Source organism: Arachis ipaensis, chromosome B5 (genome assembly GCF_059453495.1).
Source record: "Arachis ipaensis isolate K30076 ecotype BB chromosome B5, ASM5945349v1, whole genome shotgun sequence".
NCBI classification, from domain to species: domain Eukaryota; kingdom Viridiplantae; phylum Streptophyta; class Magnoliopsida; order Fabales; family Fabaceae; genus Arachis; species Arachis ipaensis.
In genome coordinates, this window is record NC_142440.1 from 115,564,520 (window position 1) to 115,577,169 (window position 12,650).

General features: G+C 37.3%; 1 non-coding gene across 1 annotated transcript; it reads left to right on the forward strand.

Moving 5' to 3' along the window:
* Positions 1 to 11,816: 11,816 nt before the first annotated feature.
* On the forward strand, positions 11,817 to 11,924 carry LOC148565464 (small nucleolar RNA R71). The gene has a single exon (XR_015883917.1). It is a non-coding gene; the product is annotated as a small nucleolar RNA R71 (small nucleolar RNA).
* The last annotated feature ends 726 nt before the right edge of the window (positions 11,925 to 12,650 follow it).

Genomic DNA, 12,650 nt, shown 5'->3' on the forward strand with positions numbered 1-12,650 from the left:
GCCAAAAGGAAGGGGGCATGTTTATTATCTCACGAAGATGCCAATTTGAAATCTGTTAACGAGCTTCAAAGCCCTCCAAGGGTTCGAACAAGAGGACATCCAAAAAATAAGCTAGGTTCAAAGTTGGACAAAGAGATTGCAAATGCCTCAAAGAAGAAGAAAATGAAAGCTCTAAGTGAGGTAAAAGTGATGTTCTTTAAATAGGTGGTAATTGAGTTTAATTATTTTGTTAATAGTTTTGCTAATTTGTGAGTTTATTATTTCCAGTTAAACCTTTTTGATACTGCATCAGTGGTCCAAGCAAATTCCAGCCAATATCACGGACATGTTATGAATTATCAGTTCAGTGATCTAGCAGCAGTGGATAGGTTTTTGGGTGTATAGTTACAGGATATTGGTGTAACGCTAAGCTTTTGGGTGTATTTCTAAATACTCTTGTGTGTGACATTTTAATTTTATATTTTTTAGATGCTATTGTTTATGTTAGAAATTAGTGTTCTGCTTAGTTTTTAAGGTTTAGGGTTTAGGCTTTAAGGTTTTATGGTTTAGGGTTTTAGGGTTTAGGCTTTAGGGGTTTAGGGTTTAGGGTTTAGGTTTTAGGGTTTGGGATTTATGTTTTAGGGTTTAAGGTTTTAGAGTTTAGGGTTTAGGTTTTAGAGTTTAGGGTTTAGGGTTTTAGGATTTAGGGTTTAGGTTTTAGGGTTTAGCGGTTTGGGTTTAGGGTTTTAAGGTTTAGGGGTTTAGGGTATATATTTGGGTGCATAATTAAGGTTTAGGGTTAGGGTTTAGGATTTTAGGGTTTAGGGGTTAAGGTTTAGTGTTTAGGATTTAGGGTTTAGGGTTTATGGTTTAGGTGTTTAGGTTTTATGGGTTTAGGGTTTACGGTTTAAGGTTTTAGGGTTTAGGGTTTTATGGTTTAGGGTTTAGGATTTTAGGGTATATATTTGGGTGCATAATTAAGGTTTAGGATTTAGGATTTTAGGGTTTAGGGTTTAGGGTTTAGGATTTTAGGTTTTAGGGTTTAGGGGTATATGGTTTAGGGTTTAGGGGTTTAGGATTTTAGGGTTTAGGGTTTTAGGGTATATATTTGGGTGTATAATTAAGGTTTATGGTTTAAGGTTTAAGGATTTAGAGTTTAGGGTTTAGGGTTTAGGGTTTTAGGGTTTAGGGGTTTAGGGTTTAAGGGTTTAGAATTTAGGTTTTAGGGTTTTATGGTTTAGGGTTTTAGGGTATATATTTGGGTGTATACGGGTTATATTTGGGTGCATAATTAAAGTAATTGGGCGTATTAGTTGGTTTGGTGTTATTTTTCTTTATTTTTTTGTACTTGTAATTTACAGCTTTTGAATACAGCACAGACAGTTTCTTTATGCAAACAAATTTTATAATACAACTGCATTAAATATTCATAAAATTTACAACTGTTCAAACTATTTCAAGACTCGATAAGACTGAAATTAATCACTGTCATTGTCAATATCATATGAATCTACTTGACAATATGGACTCAACAACACTGCAGATGGCTTGGACAATCTCATTTCTTTACTTTCCCTGATTGTTATATCTTTGTCACGATTCATCTCATGAAAAAGAATTCGGGAAGAAAATTCAACTCTGAAGTGGTTGGTGGCACGAATTCCCACACTTCATACAACTGAACCAGCAAGTGCACTGGGTCGTCCAAGTAATACCTGAGCAAGTCAGGGTCGATCCGACGAGGATTCTGGTTTGAAGCAAGCTATGGTTATCTTGTAGAACTTAGTCAGGCGAATAGAAGAGGTAGGTTTGTTGTTTTAAATGAAAAAAGAGAACTTAACTAGGTTAATATGTTTACAATGATAAGAAGATGGTTAAGGCTTGGAGATGCTTTGTTCTTCTGGGTAACTCTGGTTTTACTGTCTTCTTCAACTGTGAATGATTTCTTCTATGGCAGGCTATATGTAATCAAGCTAGTGGTTCATTATTGTCCGATGAAAGACGCACTTTGAACCCATGTAGAATGAGATAACCTTGTTCCAGTTCAACGCATTCATAATGATGAAGAACGAAGATACATCTTAGAATCGTGAATCAAACACAGATTGAAAAGAAACAGTAATACTTTTATTGATCCTTAAAACTCAGCAGAGCTCCTTCCCTCTACCTAGGAGGTTTAGAAACTTATACTAATAGAAAATACAATGTAAAATTCGAAATATGCTAGAAGAAATTCTAAACAAATATGATCTTCTCCTTTTAATACTAAACTAATGACTAAGGATTATATAAAAAGAGTAAAACAGTATTTTAGTGCTAAAATCCACTTTCGGAGCCCACTTGGTGAGTGTTTGGGCTATGTTTTGATGACATCTACGTGCTAGGAGGCCTCTAGGGCATTGAACGCTGGCTAGGGGGTCCTTTATGGGCGTTGAATGCTGGTCTCTTCTCCTTTGAGTGCTGGACGCCAAAATAGGGCCGCAGGCTGGCGTTGGACGCCAGTTTTCGGCCTTCAATTCTGAAGCAAAGTAGGAACTATTATATATTCCTGGAAATCTCTGAAAGTTAACTTTTTAGAGCCATTAAAAATGCTCCATTTGGACTTCTGTAGCTCCAGAAAAGCTCTTTTGAGTGCAAGGAGGTCAGATCCGGACAACATCTACAGTGATTTCTCTGCCTCTGAATCAGACTTTTGCTCCATCTCCTCAATTTCAACCAGAAAATACCTGAAATTACACAAAAACACACAAACTCAAAGTAGAATCCAAAAATGTGAGTTTTACACTAAAACCTATGAAAACTCAATAACACTTAAACAAAACATACTAAAAACTATATGAAAATAATGCCAAAAAGTGTATAAAATATCCGCTTATCAGTGGTCCACCTCTGCCTACAGTTTGAAAGAATACTTTTTTAATCAACTTTGTTAATTTAGAAAAGTAATAGAGAGTTATATAGTTTTAAACATAATTACCTGAGTCCAATTGTCTCACTCATACTTCCCCTTTTTAACATTTTGAGGCTGGATTATTTCAAGCCATTTCATTACATAAACAGTACAATCATAGCTAAAAACAAAAAATAATTTAGTAAATTAAAATAGGACAGCAAGAGAAAACACAATTTTCAGAGTGAAAGATTTATACGGTGTTTGTTGGCCTGAAATGTCAATGTATGGAGGTTCAATTTCACGATCTTTTATCTTGAGAGGTGCCGCCTAACATATACCCTAATTCTCAAAATCACGTACCCCTAAAAACAAAAAACAAACTAAAATATAAGAATGAATAAATCTAATAAATGAATACACCCAAAGGATCACATTATACACCTTACTTTAAATTGAAATACACCGAAATTTTAAAACGCAAAAACATAATCAACTTACAATAAATTTATTTTGCTTCATTCTGGGTTTAGAGGGACACTCCATGTGATATGGGTCAAGTATAAAATTTTTTCTTTCTTACGTCAGCCACCCATATCCACCAATGCTCTGAATAGCAAACAGGTGCAAAAATCTGAAGCATGTCCACATTGAACAGTGTTTTAGTTTAATTCGCTTATAACCAAAGAATTGTGATAAGAAGTTTTAGAAATGAAAACTTACATATGGATGTGATGCTAATTTTGTCAGGTCCAAAAATAGTATAAACATTTGGTAGTCTTCGACTTTAAATGGCTTTTTAGATTTCGGCTGTAAGAACTCCCCACCTGGATGATTTCCAATGGCCATGTTCTACAGCATTTGTGAAACACCAAAAGAAATCTTTTAATACACCTAAAATATAACAATATTAGGCGGGAGATAGTAAATTTTTTCCTGGAATCTTTTAATATTTTTTTGGTTCAAGATCAGGTACATAGCAGTGATAATCTAGAAAAACAAAATAGCCAAATTAATTATATCAATCAATATTGCATTCACATGTTATAACATAATCATTACTCTTATTCTAATCTTATGACAGCTTCGATATATGAAGTAGCTTTTAGAGATGCAAAGTGGACTCTTGACAACAATAATGGTTGTTGGGTATTGAGTGTGCAAATTGGATCATACTCATCAGTAGTTCCGTCCCCGTATGTCCTTATACGTGTGGCCCACAGGTAGCATTTTTCTTTCATTTTGGCCGACATTAAATTGCTCCTTGCAGGAGTTTCAAACTTGTCAAAAATCTGGCCGACAGTCTGTTTTTCAATTGGGGGACTTTTACCTTTTGTAGAATCCAGTGGTGTCTTTACTCCACCCTTTGCAATTTTTTCCACCAGCTCATCTAATTCTTTTATTAATACTGTGGTTTCTAGACTTTTTCCCACCTGAGGTTCTGGTTGCCATTGCCCTCTTGGCTCTATGTTTCTTCTTGGCTTGAATAAGTGAAGCCAAGGCTGAATGATGGCAACGAAAATTCCATAGGTATGTAGGATGCTGTCTGGGCCATCATCAATAGTGCAGCAACAGTGACTTCAGGTGCTGGATCACTACGTGTTGACATATATCGTACTATAAGAATAAGAATAGATGAATGATATCAAAAACCAAGTTATATTATGCTGAACTTACATTTTAGATGGAGCTGGTGGCACCGTCGGTGTGCTTTCATCAACTTTCTGGGGTTGTGGAGTGCTGCAGGGTTAGAGAAAATGAATCAAATTATAAAAAAAATCAATTATAGCTCAATTTTCAAGATATACACCCAAATAAAAAAACAATATACCCAAATAATAACGAAATACACCCGGATATTTTTCCTTACCTCTTTGTTGGGGGGATAGTTCAAATGGTGGCACAGGGGTTGCTGATGTTGTCTGGGATGAAGGCAGGCATAGTTGAATTGGAACTCTAAACAAGACAAAAACAAAACATTAAGAAAGCCCTTTAAAATAGATGATTAGAAGGTTGACATTTAGTTGTAAAACTTACATATTAAGTGATTCAGAGGGCGGTTGAAAAATGACCATCTGTTGTTGAGCTGGGTCACTGACCGATTCTTCTTCCTTACTCAACCTGAAATACACCCAAATAAGAAGACAATGCACCCAAATAATAACCAAATACACCCAGAAAGGCTCTTTTTTTAGAACTTATGTAGTTGTAGATTTTTGTTTTTTTTTCCTGTCTTTTTTTTCTTCAATAAAATATTAAAGGGCTCTTTGCTCTAAAAAAATATATATACAGAATTAGAAGAATATGGTAAAAAAAAAAAGAAAGGGCTCTTTATTTACGCTCTTTTGATCCGTCTGTCCTTGAAACAAAGGATCAGTCTCGTTTGCTAAGTTCACCTCCGACATTCTAAGTATAGAATAAATATCATTCAGTAAAAATATTATTTAGTTAAATTAGGATATCAAAATTCTATCAATTAAAGCAAGAATAATAATCAGCAACCAAAACACCTTAAAAAAGGTAATATACACCCAATTTCAACATACCCCTGTGCAACAGCCTCTTCATTTGTTTTCTTCTTTTTTTTTATTGTCTTAAAATTTCTTCTATTATTTCAGTTCCAATTTCAGTTTTGACAGTACATTCAAAAGTACATGTTAACAAAATATAGTATTGATTATAGATTATAAGATAGCATTAGAAAGTATCTTACCCATCATAGGAATGAATTTCTTCTTTTGAAGACGAATCCTTGTAACACCCTAATTAGCCTAAGCTTTACCTCGCGTTGTAAAACAAAGGTTAATCAAGGGTTACGACAGTTTTAAAGCTGATACATACGATACATATAGAAGAAATAATATAATCTAGAAGCCTGATGAAGGATGTAGCTCAAAAACAGGATTTAAAAGCGCAAAACGAACTAACGAAGCGTCTAACTTAAAGCTCAAGAAAACAGATGTGATATAAACAGAGATAATAGTATAATAGTGTAATATCATAAGAAACTAGCCACGCCTCGTGGAGTTTAAGCCGGCTAGCCAAATATACAGACAAGAGGAAAACTGAAATGTAAAATGGCTTATCCAAGTTTTGTCCTCTCTCAAATACAAGCCTCTAAGCCAAAGCAAAAATACCAAAGCGAGAGACACATAAAAAACAAACCATAAAGACTCCACAAGGTATCCGGATCCTCCACTTTTGTAACCAACCAGACAACTCACTGAGGTGGATTGCGACCTGCATCTAAAAAACACAACAAAAATATGGTAACAGTGCCCAGTGATATATGATATAAGATCCCGGGACGCCCAAGGCAATCCTAGACTCCATACTGGTATGCAAAATCATGATCATTCATTCCTTGGTAATGGCGTCAAAAACTTAATATGCACGTTCATAATTTTAGTTCTTTGTCACAACTTCGCACAACTAACCAGCAAGTGCACTGGGTCATCCAAGTAATAAACCTTACGTGAGTAAGGGTTGATCCCATGGAGATTGTCGGCTTGAAGCAAGCTATGGTCACCTTGTAAATCTCAGTCAGGCGGATTCAAATGGTTATGGTGAATTGATAATTAAAATATAAAATAGGATAGAAATACTTATGTAATTCATTGGTGAGAATTTCAAATAAGCGTATAGAGATGCTTTTGTTCCTCCTGAACCTCTGCTTTCCTGCTGTCTTCATCCAATCATTCCTACTCCTTTCCATGGCAAGCTTTATGTAGGGCATCACCGTTGTCAATGGCTACATCCCGTCTTCTTAGTGAAAATGGTCCAAAATGCGCTGTCACCGCACGGCTAATCATCTGTCAGTTCTCGATCATACTGGAATAGGATTCAGTAATCCTTTTGCGTCTGTCACTAGCCCAGCACTCGCGAGTTTGAAGTTCGTCACAGCCATCCCTTCCCAGATCCTACTCGGAATACCACAGACAAGGTTTAGACTTTCCAGATCTCAAGAATGGCCGCCAATAATTCTAGCCTATACCACAAAGACTCTGATTGTAGATCAGGAGGCTAAGAGATACACAATCAAGCTTGTTTACATGTAGAACAGAAGTGTTTGTCAGGCACGCGTTCATAAGTGAGAATGATGATGAGCGTCACATAATCATCACATTCTTCATATTCTTGTGTGCGAATGAATATCTTAGAGAAGAAATAGGCTCGAATTGAATAGAAAAACAATAGTACTTTGCATTAATTCATGAGAAACAGCAGAGCTCCACACCTTAATCTATGGTGTGTAGAAACTCTACCGTTGAAAATACATAGGTGATAATGGTCCAGGCATGGCTGAATGGCCAGCCTCCCAAAGAGGGTTCAATCATCAAAACATGATCAAAGATCCTCAGATGATCCAAAGATGTAAATACAATAGTAAAAAGTCCCATTTATACTAAACTAGTTACTAGGGTTACAGAAATAAGTAAATGATGCAGAAATCTACTTCCGGACCCACTTGGTGTGTGCTTGGGCTGAGCATTGAAACTTTCACGTGTAGAGTCTTCCTTGGAGTTAAACGCCAGTTTGTAACCTATTTCTGGCGTTTAACTCCAGAATAGGGCAGAAAGCTGGCGTTGAACGCCAGTTTGTGTCATCTAAACTCGGGCAAAGTATAAACTATTATATATTTCTGGAAAGCCCTGAATGTCTACTTTCCAACACAATTAAGAGTGCGCCATTTGGACTTTTGTAGCTCCAGAAAATCCACTTTGAGTGCAGGGAGGTCAGAATCCAACAGCATCTGCAGTCCTTCTTCAACCTCTGAATCTGATTTTTGCTCAAGTCCCTCAATTTCAGCTAGAAATTACCTGAAATAAAAAAAACACACAAACTCATAGTAAACTCCAGAAATGTGAATTTTATTTAAAAACTAATAACAATATACTAAAAACTAACTAAATCATACTAAAAACTATATAAAAACACTGCCAAAAAGCGTATAAATTATCCGCTCATCACAACACCAAACTTAAATTGTTGCTTGTCCCCAAGCAACTGAAAAGCAAATAGGATAAAAAGAAGAGAATATACTATAAATGAAACTTAGCTCCAATCAGATGAGCGGGACTAGTAGCTTTTTGCCTCTTGAATAGTTTTGGCATCTCACTTTATCCATTGAAGTTCAGAATGATTGGCATCTATAGGAACTTAGATTTTAGATAGTGTTATTGATTTTCCTAGTTCAGTATGTTGATTCTTGAACACAGCTACTTTATGAGTCTTGGCCGTGGCCCTAAGCACTCTGTTTTCCAGTATTACCACCGGATACATACATGCCACATACACATAACTGGGTGAACCTTTTCAGATTGTGACTCAGCTTTGCTAAAGTCCCCAATTAGAGGTGTCCAGAGTTCTTAAGCACACTCTTTTTTTTTACTTTGGACCTTGACTTTAACCGCTCAGTCTCAAGTTTTCACTTGACACCTTCACGCCACAAGCACATGGTTAGGGACAGCTTGGTTTAGCCGCTTAGGCCAGAATTTTATTCCTTTAGGCCCTCCTATCCACTGATGCTCAAAGCCTTGGATCCTTTTTATTACCCTTGCCTTTTGGTTTTAAGGGCTATTGGCTTTTTGCTCTTGCCTTTTGGTTTAAAGAGCTTTTGGCTTTTTCTGCTTGCTTTTCTTTTTTTTTCTTTTTTTTTTCGCCATTTTTCTTTTCTCTCCTCTTTTTTTTCGCAAGCTTTTGTATTCACTGCTTTTTCTTGCTTCAAGAATCAATTTTATGATTTTTCAGATTATCAATAACATTTTTCCTTTTTCATCATTCTTTCAAGAGCCAACATATTTAACATTCATAAACCACAATATCAAAAGACATATGCACTGTTCAAGCATTCATTCAGAAAACAAAAAGTATTGTCACCACATCAAAATAATTAAACTAGTTTCAAGGATGAATTCAAAACCATGTACTTCTTGTTCTTTTGTTTTTATAACAGTTTTCAATTAAGAGAGGTGATGGATTCATAGGACATTCATAGCTTTAAGACATAGACACTTAAATACTAATGATCATGTAATAAAGACATAAACATAAATAAACATGAAGCATAGTAAATGAAAAATAGGAAAATAAGAACAAGGAGATTAAGGAACGGGTCCACCTTAGTGAGGGTGGCGTCTTCCTCTTCTTGAAGAACCAATGGTGCTCTTGAGCTCTTCTATGTCTCTTCCTTATCTTTGTTGCTCCTCCCTCATAGCTCTTTGATCTTCTCTAATCTCATGGAGAATGATGGAGTGCTCTTGGTGTTCCATCCTTAGTTGTCCCATGTTGGAACTTAATTCTCCTAGGGAGGTGTTGATTTGCTCCCAATAGTTTTGTGGAGGAAAGTGCATCCCTTGAGGCATTAGTGGTTATGGAAAAACAAAAAGCAATGCTTTTACCACATCAAACTTAAAATGTTTGCTCGTCCTCGAGCAAAAGAAGAAAGGAAGTAGTAGAAGAAGAAGAAAATGGAGGAGATGAAGGGATAAGGTGTATTCGGCCAAGGGGGAGAAGTGATGGTTGTAATGTGTGAAAATGGAGTAGTGTTGAGGGGTTTATATAGGGGTGGGGTGGTTGGTAGGTTTCAGACATTAGGGTTGGGTTTGGGAGGGAAAATAATTTGAATTTTGGATGTAGGTGGGGTTTATGGGGAAGAGTGGATGGATGTGAGTGGTTAAGGGTATTTGGGGAAGAGGTATATAGGTGATTGGTGAAGAGTATTTTGGGAAAAGAGTTATGAAAAGGTGTGAAGAGGAGAGAAGAAGAGGTGAGGTAGGTGAGGATCCTGTGGGGTCCACAGATCTAGTGGGGTCAAGGACTTAGCATCCCTGCTCCAATTAGGCGTGCAAAATGCCCTTAGAGTGCATGTCTGGTGTTAAATGCCAGCTTGCTGCTTGTTTCTGGCGTTTAACGCCACTTCCATGCTCTGTTCTGGCGTTAAACGCCAGTCTGGTGCTTGTTTCTGGCGTTTAACGCCAGCTTGATGCTTCTTTCTGGCGTTAAACACCAGTTTGATGCTTCTTACTGGCGTTTAAACGCCAGTAAGTTCTTCCTCCAGGGTGAGCTATTTTTAATGCTGTTTTTCATTCTGTTTTTGATTTTTCAGTAGTTTTTGTGACTTCACATGATCATCAACCTAAAAAAAACATAAAATAGAAATGGAAAATAATTAAATATAGTTAAATAACATTGGGTTGCCTCCCAACAAGTGCTTCTTTAATGTCAATAGCTTGACAGTGAGCTCTCACGGAGCCTCACAGATGTTGAGAGCATTGTTGGAACCTCCCAATACCAAACTTAGAGTTTGAATGTGAGGGTTCAATACCAAACTTAGAGTTTGGTTGTGGCCTCCCAACACCAAACTTAGAGTTTGACTTTGGGGGCTTTGGTTGACTCTACAGTGAGAGAAGCTTTTCATGCTTACTCTCCATGGTTACAGAAGGAGATCCTTGAGTTTTAAACACAAGGTTGTCCTTATTCAGTTGAAGGACTAATTCTCCTCTGTCCACATCAATCACAGCTCTTGCTGTGGCTAGGAAGGGTCTTCCAAGGATGATGGATTCATCCTCATCCTTCCCAGTGTCTAGGATTATGAAATCATCAGGGATGTAAAGGCCTTCAACCTTTACTAGCACGTCCTCTACTAGTCCATAAGCCTGTTTCATGGATTTGTCTGCCATCTCTAATGAGAATTTGCAGCATGTACCTCAAAGATTCCTAATTTCTCCATTATAGAGAGTGGCATTAAGTTTATGCCTAACCCCAGGTCATACAGAGCCTTCTCAAAGGTCATGGTGCCTATGTTACAGAGAATTAGGAATTTACCAGGATCCTGTTTCTTTTGAGGTAATTTCTGCCTATCCAATGTATTCAGTTCATTGGTGAGCAAGGGAGGTTCATCTTCCCAAGTCTCATTACCAAATAATTTGGCATTCAGCTTCATGATTGCACCAAGGTATTTAGCAACTTGCTCTTTAGTAATGTCTTCATCCTCTTCAGAGGAAGAATACTCATCAGAGCTCATGAAGGGTAGAAGCAAGTTGAATGGAATCTCTATGGTCTCTATACGAGCCTCAGATTCCTTCAGGTCCTCATTGAGGAGCCCCTTATTGGTCAGTGAACGTCCCAAGAGGTTTTCCTCACTAAGATTCACATCCCCCTCCTCCTCTCTGGGTTCGGCCACACCAAGTAAGGTAATGGCCTTGCACTCTCTTTTTGGATTCTCTTCTGTATTGCTTAGGAGAGTACTAGGAGGAGTTTCAGTGACTCTTTTACTCAGCTGGCCCACTTGTTCCTCTAAATTTCTAATGGAGGACCTTGTTTCATTCATAAAACTTAAAGTGGCCTTAGATAGATCAGAGACTATATTTGCTAAGCTAGATGGATTCTGCTCAGAATTCTCTGTCTGTTGCTGAGTTGATGATGGAAAAGGCTTGCTATTGCTAAACCTATTTCTTCCACCATTATTAAAGCCTTGTTGAGGCTTTTGTTGATCCTTCCATGAGAAATTTGGATGATTTCTCCATGAGGGATTATAGGTGTTTCCATAGGGTTCTCCCATGTAATTCACCTCTGCTATTGCAGGGTTCTTAGGATCATAAGCTTCTTCTTCAGAAGATGCCTCTTGAGTACTGTTGGATGCAGCTTGCAATCCATTCAGACTCTGAGAAATCATATTGACTTGCTGAGTCAATATTTTGTTCTGAGCCAATATGGCATTCAGAACATCAATTTCAAGAACTCCCTTCCTCTGAGGCGTCCCATTACTCACAGAATTCCTTTCAGAAGTGTACATGAACTGGTTGTTTGCAACCATGTCAATGAGTTCCTGAGCTTTTGTAGGTGTTTTCTTTAGGTGAATGGATCCATCTGTAGAATGGTCCAATGACATCTTTGATAATTCAGACAGACCATCATAGAATATATCCAGGATGGTCCATTCTGAAAGCATGTCAAAAGGACACTTTTTGGTCAGTTGCTTATATCTCTCCCAAGCTTCATAGAGGGATTCACCTTCTTTCTGTTTGAAGGTTTGAACATCCACTCTAAGCTTGCTAAGCTTTTGAGGAGGAAAGAACTTGGCTAAGAAAGCCGTGACCAGCTTATCCCAAGAGTTCAGGCTGTCTTTAGGTTGAGAGTCCAACCATATTCTAGCTCTATCTCTTACAGCAAACGGGAAAAGCATAAGCCTGTAAACCTCGGGATCAACCCCATTGGTCTTAACAGTATCACAGACTTGCAAGAATTCAGTTAAGAACTGAAAAAGATCTTCTGATGGAAGTCCATGAAACTTGCAGTTTTGTTGCATCAGATAAACTAATTGAGGCTTTAGCTCAAAATTGTTTGCTCCAATGGTAGGGATTGAGATGCTTCTTCCATGTAAGTTGGAATTTGGTGCAGTAAAGTCATCAAGCATCTTCCTTGCATTGTTGTTGGGTTCGTCCATGTCTCTTTCTTTTTCGAAAGTTTCTGTCAGATTTTCTCCAGAGAGTTGTGCTTTAGCTTCCCTTAGCTTCTTCTTCAGAGTTTTTTCAGGTTCAGGATCAGCTTCAACAAGAATGTTCTTATCCTTGTTCCTGCTCATATGAAAAAGAAGAGAACAGAAAAGAAAATATGGAATCCTCTATGTCACAGTATAGAGATTCCTTATATGAGTATAAGAAGAGAAGAAAAGAAGAAGGAAAAGATAAGAATTCGAACACAGAAGAAAAGAGTGGGTTCGAATTATGAGTAGAAGAGGGGTGTTAGTAGATAAATAAATAAACAGAAAGAGATTAGA